The 14,000-nt window shown below is 39.8% G+C and overlaps 1 protein-coding gene across 3 annotated transcripts in view; it reads right to left on the bottom strand.

The window, feature by feature from the left end:
* Positions 1 to 7,902, bottom strand: part of SEMA6D (semaphorin 6D) — a 433,560-nt gene extending 425,658 nt beyond the window's left edge. For 2 of the 3 annotated variants that reach the window (XM_063345940.1, XM_063345941.1), the window contains exon 1: positions 7,844 to 7,898. The gene's annotated coding sequence lies outside the window, so the exon portion shown is untranslated. Of the gene's footprint in view, positions 1 to 7,843 lie in introns of all 3 variants that reach the window. The other variant, XM_063345953.1, reaches the window with a different exon arrangement.
* Positions 7,903 to 14,000: the final 6,098 nt, after the last annotated feature.

The following is a 14,000-nucleotide window of genomic DNA, read 5'->3' as shown; positions in this document are numbered from 1 at the left end:
ACAGCAAAATATTTGAGACTTGCACTTAAATAAAGAAGATGTAAGTTTGAAATAAGCTCATTTAACATTACATCCACAGCTGCCATTCTTTGACATTCCAGTTACCTGCAGTCCCTGTTGTTCTCAGTTGTGAAGGAATGGAGGAAATAAGGCAGTATTTAGCCACTGGCAGTGTTCATCTGCCAAATGAGCCAGCCCATTGGCAGTGGAAATAAACACTTCCAGCGGAGCAGAGCTCCTCCAGTGAATAAACTGGTTTCTGAGAAGGATTGTACACGAGACATCCTGATCCTACTGCTTCTGCCTTTGTTCGGGGGGGGGGATTGGGTGGGTGGGGGAGGATGCGGGATGCAAAATCAGCTTCATTAGCTAAAAAGTTTTTTAAACATCACCTTTTTGTTACATCTCCTTTTTGGACTCTAACTTTCTTCTCTTTGTGCCATATCTTCCTACATAATGTTCCTTTGTCCTTCCTTCTTTTCATACAAGATATATGTCAGTAGCAGTTGTGCTGAGACTTTTCCAGATAAGAAACTGGCCAAATGATTTTCACCCAAGGAGAAACAGACCTTTATCTTAATTAATTCCAAATAATGGTCAGTAATATTGGGAACACACATAAATTTTTCCTGTGTCCACAGAGACTAAAATTATTTTATACAACAAAACTGAATACAGTACTGTTTATAGCAGTAGTTAAATTATAATTATTGATATTTATGTTGTATCTCTCAGCAAAGAGAATGTGCTCAACAGCAATTCAATGTCATTTATTAGACATTTCTCAGAGGAGTTCAAAAATTTACTATTTGTTGTTTTTATAGTCCTCTGGAGAGGTCATCTTGTTTAAGAAAGAACTCTCCCTGAAAAAGAGGAAAATGCTTTTGCATTCTTAATACCTTCAACTCTGAGGTAACATAAGCCAACAGTCCCTTGTCCAATTCCTCTCAAATTCCAAAGTGTACTGTGAGGCCAACTGAAGAGTGGCTGAGGCTTGTGATCAGTTGATCCAAGTCCAGCTGGAAGCAAGACCCCCAGGTGTCAATACTGTCTAACACCTTCATTAATGACCTGGAGGATGGGGCAGAGTGCACCCTCAGCATGTTTGCAACAGTATCCTGGCTGCATTCAGAAGAGCACTGCCAGAAGGTCGAGGGAGGTGATCCTTGCCCTCTACTTGGCACTGGTGAGGCCTCATCTGGTGAGGGGACTTTAATTTCCCTCCAAAAAAACCTCAAACAATCATAACAACATAACAGGTCTATAGCAGATCCTCAAGAAAAGCCACAACTGTGTTCTTCTCTGACATCTCCATCAGACAGATCAAAGTAACTTATCATTTCAGTGGTTCTGCTACTTTTAAGCTTCTACCATTCCATGTCTTGCTTTGTGTTTCTTATTTTTCCCTATTTAATCTCCTCTGCTCTTCCCAAATCAACAAAGTCTAGTTCCAGTAAAACACCTTGCTCACCAGTGTTGCAGAACTTGCCTACAACTGAGGTCTTCTTTGCACATAAACCGGGCCTTTGCCATCACACAGCCACATGAATGAGGAAGAAGGGTACCAGGGATGACTCAGAAGCACAACTGTTCGCGCTCTTGCCCTGTGCATTTACACTTTGTCAGCCACTGTTCACCTGTGTGCATGTGTGTGTCACTCTCAGCCATGACAGAAGAACAGCACCAGCAAAAAGATAACTGGCAAGAGGTGCTATCAACCAGCTGCTAAGCATGAATCTTGAATATCAAATGTCAGTCATAGATAGGCCATGAATAAATGATGTCCAGTAGTCAGTTTTTCACTTGGGAGTCACCCAGTATTTTCAAATACATAACATGCGCATGGTGCTGAGGATGGGATTGTATATTTTACCTTCACAGGATCCTTCTCAACTACTCAACGCTTCCTTTCTGAAGAAAGATGAATACTGTGTCTGGATAAGGAGAAGAGATGAAATACGCTGTCTGAAAGGGGCATATCCTAGCAACTCGCCTTTGTGTTGCTGGTCTACCTGTCTGACTACAATAGCTCACTGCAGCGTTCATCAGTGCTGACGTCATGTTTAAGCAAAAGTGACTTGGCATCTCTGGGGTTCAGTAATTGGATTTGGAGCCTTTAACCTCCTGGTCACAGGGTCAGATCCAACTCCAGTTCATAGAGTCTGAAAATCATTAGTACCACAGATCTGTTCGGTGGTATATATGAAATGAACACGTGGCTTCAGCCCAGTTGCTAGTGGGAATGAGTCCCTTATCGACCCTTACAGCAAAAAAGCAGGGGATTAAATGAGTAAGGAACACAAGTTAGCTTTTTACCCAAAAGGGTGGTCTCTCTGGTCAGAGTTGAGACAATTTATCTGGTGAGTTTTACTGCTGCTTGCTCTGTACTAGTCTTTATGAGTATAAAATTTCAAGCTTGAGGTCTACATATTCCAGAACCTTTAGGGCTCCTACATTTATTTGGGATGAAAGAAAAAACGAATGAAATCCATGTTTGATTTTCCTTTAAATATTTGTTCAGCTCATGCGTTTGATTCCAGTTTTTCAGAAATCTCAGCAGCCCAGAAGTGGCCACCAGCACTGTAGACTGGATCCAGTTAGGATGCCAATATCCGGAGAAGGTTGTGCCTTGCGTGAAATTGGACTACTAAAAATGTCACCACAGCAGAATCCATAGCCCCTTATGAGATCTTTGGCTTATTGGAAGCAGAAAAACAATTAAAAAAAAAAAAAGAAAAAAAAGAGATGTGACTCTATAAACATTTATCTAACAGTTACAAACTCTTCAGCTCCAGTAGTATGTAATACTCGCATACTCAAGAAGTTCTCAACCTGTGCTAGATTCTCCAGCTATGACTGTGGCACATACAGACAACACTTGCCAACAGGGAAGGAAAGCGTGGGTAGCTGATGAACCTGGCTCTCTCTTGTCAGCGATAATAGCTTTAACTGAAATGTTTACAGTAAACACTAAACCCACATAACTTGCTTTTTTTAGCAGATTTTAAAGGCAGTCCTAGTTCCTGAAAAGCCATGTGTGTGTAAGCTTTTCAAAACACATGCTAAAGTCAGACCTTTAGTCCTCAGCACTTAAACAAAAACAAACAAAAAACCCCCATAGATTAAATTCTTAAATTTCACCATACTTTTGTGGATATTTTGGCCTTTTGAAAACCAAAGTTCAAAGAGCAGGGAGAGAAAGACAGAGGAAATAAAATAAACAAAACAAAACAAAATAAAACAAAATAAAATCACAGAGATGCAGAGGCAAGGTTTCAAAAGACTTACGAAGCACTAAAAATTATTTACCTCTTGCTTTACAAATCATTCACTGAATCCCAAATGTAGACAAAACATTCACAGAATCCCAAATGCAGTTCACATGCATTTTAATACTTGTTTAGTGTGAATTTTTTATAATCAGTTTTGAGTTTATTTGTATTTGGTTTGTTTCTCGTAAAGCATCTGTTCTTCTGTTTCTTTTTACATGACTGGCACTCTTCTAGTGTAAATGACTGGACTGACATTTATTGGATTGGGCTTCACACAGAGCACCTGCGAGCAATATGTGGTGTGTGTGACTTTCCCATACAGCCCTAGTAATTTTAATTGGTTTTGGCATGTTTTTCCTGTCATATACTGTAACTTGACCTTTGCAAATATTCATTTCATTTTGATGCTTATGAAATGAAGTAGATTAATATTCCAGAAGAATGAAGTGCTCTGTCTAGTCACAGGAATAGATACAGAAAAGGTAGTGGAAGCACAATCTTTTTTTCAATCTGGGTTTCCTAGAAACCTTGTGAAAGTAGGTGTTAAAACTATAGAGTGAGTAATGTAAATGCCTGTCGAGCACAAACCCAACGGGGGTAGAAAGTGTCCCAAAAGAAAAATATAGGAATATTTTTTAAAAAATAATCTCCATCTCAGTTTTTTTGAAACACAAGTTCTGATGATATCTACATGGGTTTTTTTCTACTCAAGCTTATAGCATTATTGTAGATGCTACTATATAACACTTATCACTTATACTATACAGTAAATTTTTTTTTTAAAAAAAAGAGTACAGTAATTTTTGCAAAGCCTTTTGAATTGCTCTAATTAGTTTTTCTTACTTTTTCTAAGGTAAACCTGAGGTATTGAGTTTTCCCCAAGACTCAGAATGGGCTAGGAATAGGCAAGGGATTTGAAGCCAACAGTTCTTGAGTTCTGTTCTTGTGGAAGACAATTATACAATACTGCCTTATAAATGGCAAAAGGTATGCAACAGCACTACTTCAGAATTAGTGGAGAGGAAGAATTTCCTTAAGGAATACTACACACCATACCAGGTATATTAACTCTATTAACTCTTAAACCTTTCAGATTGTTCTATGTGTCACTCTAACAACGAGAATAGGCAAATATTTCAATACCAGAGAGAAGGGTGTTGTCAGCCAAAAACATTTCAGTTACCGGCTGTGAAGATTTTACATACCTATGACATTGAATTATCTAAATCTAAGTCAGATTTTTGGTTGCATGAATTTTATGATAGTTTGAGGTTTCTACAGTATTTTCAATTCTTATCTTCTATAAGGCGATCAAGTGAACCCTCAGTAAGTTTGCAGATTGACACCAAGTTGGGCGGGAGTGTTGGTCTGCTGGAGGGTAGGAAGGCTCTAGAGAGGGATCTGGACAGGCTGGATCGATGGGCTGAGGCCAGTGGTTATGAGGTTCAAAAAGGCCAAGCGCCCGGTCCTGCACTCGAGTCACAAAAACCCCACACAGTGCTCCAGGCTTGGGGAAGAGTGGCTGGAAACATGCCCAGCGGAAAAGGGTCTGGGGGTATTGGTTGACAGCTGGCTGAATATGAGCCAGCAGTGTGCCCAGGTGGCTGAGAAGGCCAACAGCATCCTGGCTTGTATCAGAAACAGTGTGGCCAGCAGGACTAAGGCAGTGATTGTCCCCCTGTATTCAGCATTGGTGAGGCCGCACCTCGAACGCCATGTTCAGTTTTGGTGCTGGAGAGCGTCCAAAGATGAGCAGCAACAAAGACGTTGAAGGGCCTGGAGCACAAGTCTTATGAGGAGCAGCTGAGGGAACTGGGGTTGTTCAGCCTGGAGAAAAGGAGGCTGAGGGGAGACCTTCTCGCTCTCTACAACTACCTGAAAGGAGGGTGTACAGAAGTGGGGGTCAGTCTCTTCTCCCAAGTAACACAAGCAATAGGACAAGAGGAAATGGCCTGAAGTTGCGCCTGGGGAGGTTTGGATTGGATATTAGGAAAAATTGCTTCACAAAAGCGTCATCAAACATTGGAACAGCCTGTTCAGGGAAGTGGTTGAGTGATGCTTAGGGACATGGTTTAGTGGTGGACTTGGCAGTGTTAGGTTAATGGTTGGACTCGATGATCTTAAAGGTCTCTTCCAACCATAACGATTCTATGATTCTATTCTATAAACAGTAATTGTTCTCTGGGCTCCTTTTTAATTAGGGGGAGAATACTGGAAGACACTAATTAAAAGCTGTACACATCTGCTCAAGCAGGAGTTTGACCAATAATATATTATTTATTAAACACCATCACCAGTTGCTACAGCACTAAAATAGGTCCAGATTTTGTAACAACAATGATAACCTGATGACATAGTACTTACTAACAAACAGTGCTAATGAGGTTCGGCAGGGATCACTTTCCTGCGAGGTTTGGAGGCTACCAGTCACAGGCCTGTGTTAAGGATTTCACCACTTAGACTTCCCAAAAGGAAACAATATAAAAGAAAATGGGAGCAGACTGCAAAGTCCTTTTGGTAAATGAAAGAGTCATGACAAATCATGTGGCTTCATTCTTCAAAAGGCTAGGCTTATTTTATATCCACAATAAGGCCACTTTATAATGCCACAGCAGCTAGAGATGCCTTAGACTAAATGAGAATCTGACCCACGATGCTTAGCTCATGAAAATTCAAAGGCAGTTAGTTGTTACTATTCACCTAGCAAGACTTCTGGGTATGAATGCAGTGTGTGTTAGATAGCTGAGTAGCCCATAACAGCTAATAGCTCATCAGTGCAAAATAATCATCAGCAGAAAAGAAATATTGTGAGCTGGATCTTTACCTGGTGTAAACTGACGTAACTGAGGACAGTGGAATGCAGCCGAGTCACACTGGCTAATAAGCTTATAGCACACAATCCAAACAAAGAAAATCTTTTGTAGTTTACAGTAATTATTACATCTATATGTTTGTCCCCATTTTAAAACCATAAAATACATTGAAAAATACTAACATCGGCTTTAAAACAGTAACCAAGTTAAGCCCAGGACTAAGACCTTTTCTTCCTATACAGCTATATTCAGTAAAATGGGATCTATTGGTTTCATTTCCCCAGCACAGCATTCAGACAACCCTTCAAGCAGAATTATTGCTTCTATTAAAATGTGTACCATCTTCTAACTCTTCCCGTTTTCTCAGCTTAATATGAAACAATCGAGAGTTATATCAGTAGATTAGAAAAGAATTATCGTTATCAGCATCCTCAGAAGTCCTGATTAATGTAACTATCTCTTTCCTCTAACTAAAGATGCCACAGGAGGTGCTAGTTCTTCTTGAACAATTATGTAATTTAAGTTGTGTAGAGTGCACACTTTTTGTCAGTGGTCAATAACTCCTGGCTGAGTAAAAGCATTCCTTTCAATTAATACAAGTTTCTAAGTAAACTTACACATACAACAAAAAATACAACAGACTTGGATTCTAAAGCCACCTGCTTACAACAGTATATTATAAAAAATTCAATTTACTACACTGACATATTCTCTTAAACCTACACTAGTGAATGCTGTGGGATAAATTTCCCCCCCTCTCTAAGGCAGACACAGGGGTATCATCTATACATATGTACCCACAGAGATGCAGTTCCTGCACCATGGCAACAGCTTCATAAAAAAGGGAAGATGAGAAATTCAGGGCCAAAATAACGTGGACAGCAAAGCAGGTCTCCAGAGATGCTGCCTGCCCACAGCTCCTTAAGTAGCCCACACAGAAGCTTCTCAGCTGGAAAGCACAATGTGAGAGACCGTTGGTGCAGGATTCCCCTCAGTCCTTGCATCCCAGAAGTCGTCTTCGCATAATGCTGGGCTCCTGAGGGCATCTTATTCCACAAGACAGCTTTCATGGGCTGAAAGGAAACCTTGGAGCCTTCTAATAATGTCCAAAGAAGTTTAAAGCCTAGTGACATGCACCCACATCCCTAGCCACATCAAGAGAAAAAGGTGGCACTGGTGGGACTCATTTTCAGTTTTGAAAACTGGCCGAAAATTGAGAAAATTCTTTAGTTTTTACACTGAGCCCCTGTGAATTATGTATACTAGTGATATATCATCTATGTAGATATGTGCACAGATAGAACAAGAATACTCATATGTGTGGGAATGGCAGTGTTAAAAAGAAAATAAATAACCCTGCCCAACTGAACTTTCATTGTATTTAGCAAGGGACATTTTCCTCTGATACATGTGTGAGAGGTTGGATGGAAAGTCAGTGTTATTAGATTTTATACTTTTCTAGAGACTCTGTCACCAGGGCCTAATCTCTTTGTTTCTTTTCCACTCTCTTCAGGGGAAAAAAATGGATATTTAAAGTTTGGTTGAATTTGTGTGCTGGGGGACCTGGTTGTTTGGTATAAAAGTGATCCCCTCCCACCCCTCCCCTCCCGACCCTCTTTTCTGTGCTGCACTTTTTCCAATTAGGGACCCCAGTGACTGAATCAAGCGCCAAGTTACTGGCCTGAGGCTAAACTATAACAGCAGCAAAATTCCAATTTTAAAAATCTGATTGAAAAATGTGGGGGTTTATCTACATACCAGCGTGTGTGTGGAACAGGAAGGTTTTCTTCTTTCCTCTCTTGGCCTTGTGAGCAAACAGAGAGTCCACTGAAAACCCTGAAATGAGATCATATAAGCTGATAAGAAAACTCACAAAAGAAGAAAATATGAGTGTATATAACTGCAGCAGTACCTCTGAGTCAAATTCCCTATGGCAGGACATAAAAGGTCACATTTCCAGAGAGTCCCCTCTGTGTATATGCAGTGCCAATGCGCCTGCTGCTGCCATGAGTGCACACAATGTCTGTATGCAAGGACTGAGGGGATACTGCCCCTGAGGTCCCTCACACTGTGGTCCTCTCTCATTAGAGGTCTCTACGTAGGCCTTTTCAGCAGCCTCCTGTAGTTACAGGGTCACTAGCTTCCCATTTTCCCTTGTGGGATCCCCGGTGGCATGTGCCATTAACTGATCTCTCTCTGGATGAAACTGCTGCATCTCACTTTGTTATACAGCGTTAACCAAGTGAAATCACTGCCTATGACTAGAAGCTCATCCAGAAATTCAGAATAGTCCTTCTAAATAGGCACACTATCTGTGCAAACACACCCAAGATCAGGGAGCAACGACCTGCAATGTCCTTCTAAAAGGCCTATACCTAACCACTTCTGCCCAGGTTTAGAAAAGAGCATCTGTCACACACATGCTACAGAAGCTGTTGCCTCAGCTCCAGGGCCCTGCTGAACGCTTCACTTCTCTAAGCACTAACAACCCAAAACCTGCTGCATGGTTCACCTTAGCAGGGGAGTTTCATTCCTTGGTGCTCTTTTGAACCTATTCTTTTGTGCTTTAACAGGCCTGTCCCGGAGATTAGTGACTTTCATTCGTTGGTGAATATTGACTGATATTGCCTGTGGACCTGTGAGCTCTAGGACTTGCACTTAAAAAGGAATGCTCCTTGAAGAACTAGTTTCAGTTGTATGATCTGCGAAAGACACTACCAGCACAGGAGACAACAAATTCAGCTCTTATTCTCTTTCACTATCTAAACAAACTTCCACGTTCCACGTTAAAGTATGCAGTGTATATTATTTCTCTTTTCATTAAGCATCACATTCAAACACTATCATCATCCCACCTACAGTTTATATCTCTAGGACACTGGTATCATCCCCAGAGCCACTTTCTTCTCTCTCATTATTTCATCTGTCGTCAGCTCCGCTTTCCTAACACCGCTCCTGTATTTAACTCTGCTGTCAGCCAGATGAACAGATATACCAAGGAAAATATACTGTGCCACTGATAAAGTACTGACTTCTTCACTGTTCTACACACAGTGACTATGTACACATGTGATTCTAAGCACATACATAGCTTCTTTCTTTCTCTTCTGCTAACACATGCTTATAAGCTCATATTTTTACAAGTACGCGTGGATTCAGTGCACTCATTTGCACTGTTTGCTGCAGCAGAGAGTGATTCCAACTGCCTCTTATCCTCAGCATAGCTGAATCCCGTCCTGGGTACAGGGCTGTTTTTTTAAAAGGTGGCCAAATCTATATTTTAGTCCTCGTCACCAGGCCAAATAGTGCATGATGCTTACATGCCACTTCAAAATATTTCTTGTTAGGGATCTTTGAACTCATTTAGATTAATGTTAAAAACCACGGGGTGTCTGTGGTTTGAAGGCTTGATTTCTACGTAAATTGTCCTCAGTTTGAGTTCCATTTGTAAGAGATTGCTGGGAAAGGATCAGAAAAAGGGTAAATAACCCATGGAAAACATGTTGTAAAACTGAGTTAGAGAGGAAAGACTGGAGGAAAAACACTACACAGGTATTCTCATGCCACACACAAAGACTACCAGGTAGTTTTATAAAGAACTCAACTAGCTGAGCACAACTGTGATCTTAAAAACACACCATTTAGAGTCAAAAGCAGGGTTTGTGATTCTGTTTGGGGTTAGTTTGCTTTTTCTCCAAACTAAACTTTTTGAAAAAGATGTAAAGTTACAGAAAGAGCTAGAAATAGGGGAACTTGCTTAAACAGTTTGTTTCCACTGAGAGAATAGCCCTTTTACAGTCATCTTTTCAGGTCTTTCCTGCTGTCACAGAGGGCTATTTATCAGAAGCTTTAAATGATCTTCAAACTTAAATACCTTTCTCCAAAAGAACAATTTGGAGACTTATAACATTTAGGTAAAATAATCCAAACCAGTGCTTACTAAATACCTTTGCAATCTGATGATAATTCTGTCCTAAAAGAAATTCTGCATATAGCAAGTCTGTTACAGATGACATTTAGATTAGAGAAAGTCATAGCTAGCTTGCTGGATGCACGCAAGTATACTGTTAAAAAAATGTAATTGATCCTTTAGATAATCAGTCAAGAAGTGATCAAGGATATGAATATGACCTGCACCCCATCTGGTGAAGAACTTCTAAAAGGGAACGACTGTCAGCTTCAGCCTTGAGTCTGATGAAATATGTTTTACACACAAGTTGTAACTTCAGTCCAAGTATCAGCCCTATAATGACCTTCTCCCATGCCTTGTGCATAGGGCGATTTGCTGTAAACTTCCTTTTCATGCCCATTGCCATTACACGCACCAGTGCTTGCTTTAGTACAAGCCATTCACACTCCTGGTGCAGAAGACTGCAATTTCACATCTCACTGCATAGGAGCAGGAACCGGCAGACTGGTCAGGGACCCTACAAGATCATCATGACAACCAAAGATGAGCTAGGCAAGGAGCAACTGTGGAAACACATTACTATTCAAAAGAGCCTTTAACCTGCATTAATTTAGACATGTACAGAATCAGAAGGCTCCATCATGATAAGGGCAGAATCAATGGAAACTACTTTTCATTTAAAATGAAACTATTGTTGCTTTAAGAGGTGGATCTATTTTTAACCTTGTCCACTCAGTTCTATTAACAGATTAGCTAAACAACAAGACACGGAGCAGTTCTATATGGCTTAAAATGTTTCACATCAGATGGCAGACTGCAGATTCATGTATCAAGTTATTGGGAAGGGTAGGGGGTTATTTCTCTTAGTCATAATGTAAACGTAAAGAAGAAAATCCACTAGCATTAAGGGAGGGGAAGAGAAGGCGAAAAAGCAAGGAGGAGTAATTGGGGTCACATCCACTGAGCACAGAGACATTTCCAGAACAGAGTCCAAGTGAGTCACAGGCAGCATGAGTGAAAAGAGAGGAGCAAGTGATAAAGTAAAATTCACGTGGCCTTTTAAAGCTTTTCTGGCAGAACAAGAAAAGTAATTGCACATTGTCTCAGCAAACATTCGTGGCACCACCTGGTATCTTCTCAGAGAAATCCCAAGAAGGGATTTTTTACCTCAACCTTGATTACTGCTGTGCTGGTACCAACTCCTTTGCATTATACACAATTTTGAGAAGGTATCAGCCTGAGAGCACTGTTTGAAACATAAGCCCTCTGAGACACGCAAGTGATGGAAGTTTGCTGAAGACCGCTGGGTAACAAGACCTCCAAAAGAGAGGGAAGAGAAAAACGCTTCAGTTCCAGAGACTGCTAAAACTGATTCCGACTCCATGAAGTCATAAACATAAAAAAATCTTCTGAAGCTTGGGAAGAGAGAGGGTGACGAAGAGTGTCTTTGCTATCTCACCCAGCAGCATCGTTCCTAACGCATCATTGTGCCTTATTCCTGGCTGCACGCAGCACAGTTTCCTCCTTGCTTTGCTTGCTGCCTTTACCAAAATTAGCACGCCTTTTCCCACAAGGATTTAACAACCTTCTAAAAAGCATCCAAAAATATATTAATTGCTTTAACAGGCAATCGTGGTTCCTGCATTCCTGGAACACTGCTACTACCAAAAGTGTTCATTTGATGGCATGTCCTAGCCTCTGATAACGTACACCCAAATAAATTTCTATGAATCCTGAGCTTTTTGTGCTGAGTCCTAGCCCATGACAACATCTTTTAAAATTCTAATTACCCTGACTGAGGCATCAGTCTGAGTCCAACCGGCTGTCTGCTTTTTTCTCTTTAATTGGGTGGGAACCCATATATTAAGCTGACAGCTCCTGCTTGCTCACATCATCAAACAAGCCTGCAACTGGTCTGTAAAGGCTGATTCTTGTGTGATACTTCTTTGGGCAGAACAGATACGATGGTACCAGAGAACTGAAATTAGCACACAGATCATTTTCCATGGATCACCGATAACCTGATCTATTTAGGCTTTGTGTTGTTGGGGTATAGGTATATATGTAAATATATATGTATATATATATGTATTATATATATGTATTACAATATATATGTAAATTGAGCACTTCACTGTAGGAGCATATCTAAGACCTTTCACTATGAGTCAGACACCACAAGTATTGTTAATGGAGTTTAACAGACTTTGTCATACTTTTGCAGTTGAAAAATCTAAATTTAATGCCTTTTTATGATGCTATAAAACATTTACTAAACTTACTGCTAATTAAAGTTTGCATCCTTACAGTTTATTTCAACTACAGAAATCACAGTAATATAATGTTTGCAGAGGTAAATCTGGGATGGCAACTTTGACTCTACACACTATACAATCAACAGCAAAGAGCACATTATCAACACAACAATTGTTGTGAACTTACTCATTAAGCAAGGCATCAGATAAAGTTCTCTGTTTTGAACACGTGTACACACTCTTTCCCATCACACACCAGCAAAGACTGATGTTTTGGATAACTTGGCTGCTTCCTTACTCACAAAACCCTTAAATCAGAGGTATCCAATTTTAAGTCTCAAAAAGTTCATTAGCTTCTGTGTTTGAGATACATACATGCGTGCATATGCATACGTACATATATATAAAAATGTATTTCTTTAAATAGGTATTTATTTACAAACAGATGAATTGGTGAATCAGGTCACTCAGATGTTTGCTGGCATGAACATTTTTGGCAGGATTCTTAGGCTTGAAAGCAAACAATAGTGCCAGCAGACACCGTATTGCAAACACCTGAATGAGGTTTTGCACATGTATAAGATTGAAATATCGTGTTGTGTTACAAAATGCAAAATTACAGATGAGGTAGTTGAAATGAACTTGCCAATTTCTGAAGTATAGCATCCATTTTTCATCCTGAAATTTGATTCCAGCTACCACACTAAAAAAAAAAAAAAAAAAAGAAAATACTGTAAGTGGGACATTGGGAAAAGAGATGTTATAAAAAGAATAAAAGGAGAATTTTCCTGATGGATTCCTTAATCATGTACAAGTCGCTGGTGAACAATAAAATACAGTGAAGATTGCTGTAGAAATTAGGTCTTGACCTGAGTTGTTGAAAAATAGTTCAAAGCAAATTGAAAACATAAATGGATTTGTGGGTTTTTTTTTTTCAAACAATATTTCAGAATAATGAAGACAAAGTCTGTGTCATATCAAAGGCTAACATTAAAATTAATGTTACCACCTCTATAAAAATAGATAAATCACTCCACATCTAGAATGTTGTATATAACGTACGATAATGCCACAAGAGACTAACATAAACAAAACCCCCTCTTTTCAGCTGAAATGATGTTCAGGTCATCACGACATCTGCCGGCTAGATCAAAGAAATTCAGAGTTAAGATTGGCATTCTGTGCATTATCTTTTGCGCTTGGGACAACAAGAGTATGTATCAAAACTATGGGATGAGCTTAGCTGAACACTGCATTTCATGCTGAACCTGATTTTAATCACTTTTACACTTTCTTTTATGGTTCTACAGATCTGCTTGGCTGAATTGTCCACTTGCACTACCATACACCTGCAGTTGCTCTCCTAACATTGCTGAATCTCTCCAGTTTCAGTGGACTGAAGCTAGAATCTGATTCATGGAAATTATTTGGATTATACCTTATTTGAATGAAGAACAAGCAGAATTACACTCATAGTCTCTGTGCTTCCAACTTGTCAGAAAACAAAATCGGTGATTTTACTGCATGACCATAGCTACTATCTCAACCAAACAGTTGGATGAATTGATAGTGGATTGTGGTTTTTTTCTCTTCTTTTTTTTTTTTTTTTCCTTTTTCTTCTCAAAAGCTGTTACTTTTAAATTAAACTAGCGTTTATACAAGGTGATACGTTCATAGTTATGGGATCAAAACAGGAGTCAAATTTAACTCCTCCTTATAGGTAGAGAGAAGATAGCAGTATTGCCCTCCC

The sequence above is a fragment of the Chroicocephalus ridibundus genome, chromosome 9 (assembly GCF_963924245.1).
Source record: "Chroicocephalus ridibundus chromosome 9, bChrRid1.1, whole genome shotgun sequence".
In the NCBI taxonomy this organism is placed as follows: Eukaryota; Metazoa; Chordata; class Aves; order Charadriiformes; family Laridae; genus Chroicocephalus; species Chroicocephalus ridibundus.
Note: the sequence above shows the minus strand (reverse complement) of the source record. Positions and strands in the feature narration are given on the sequence as shown.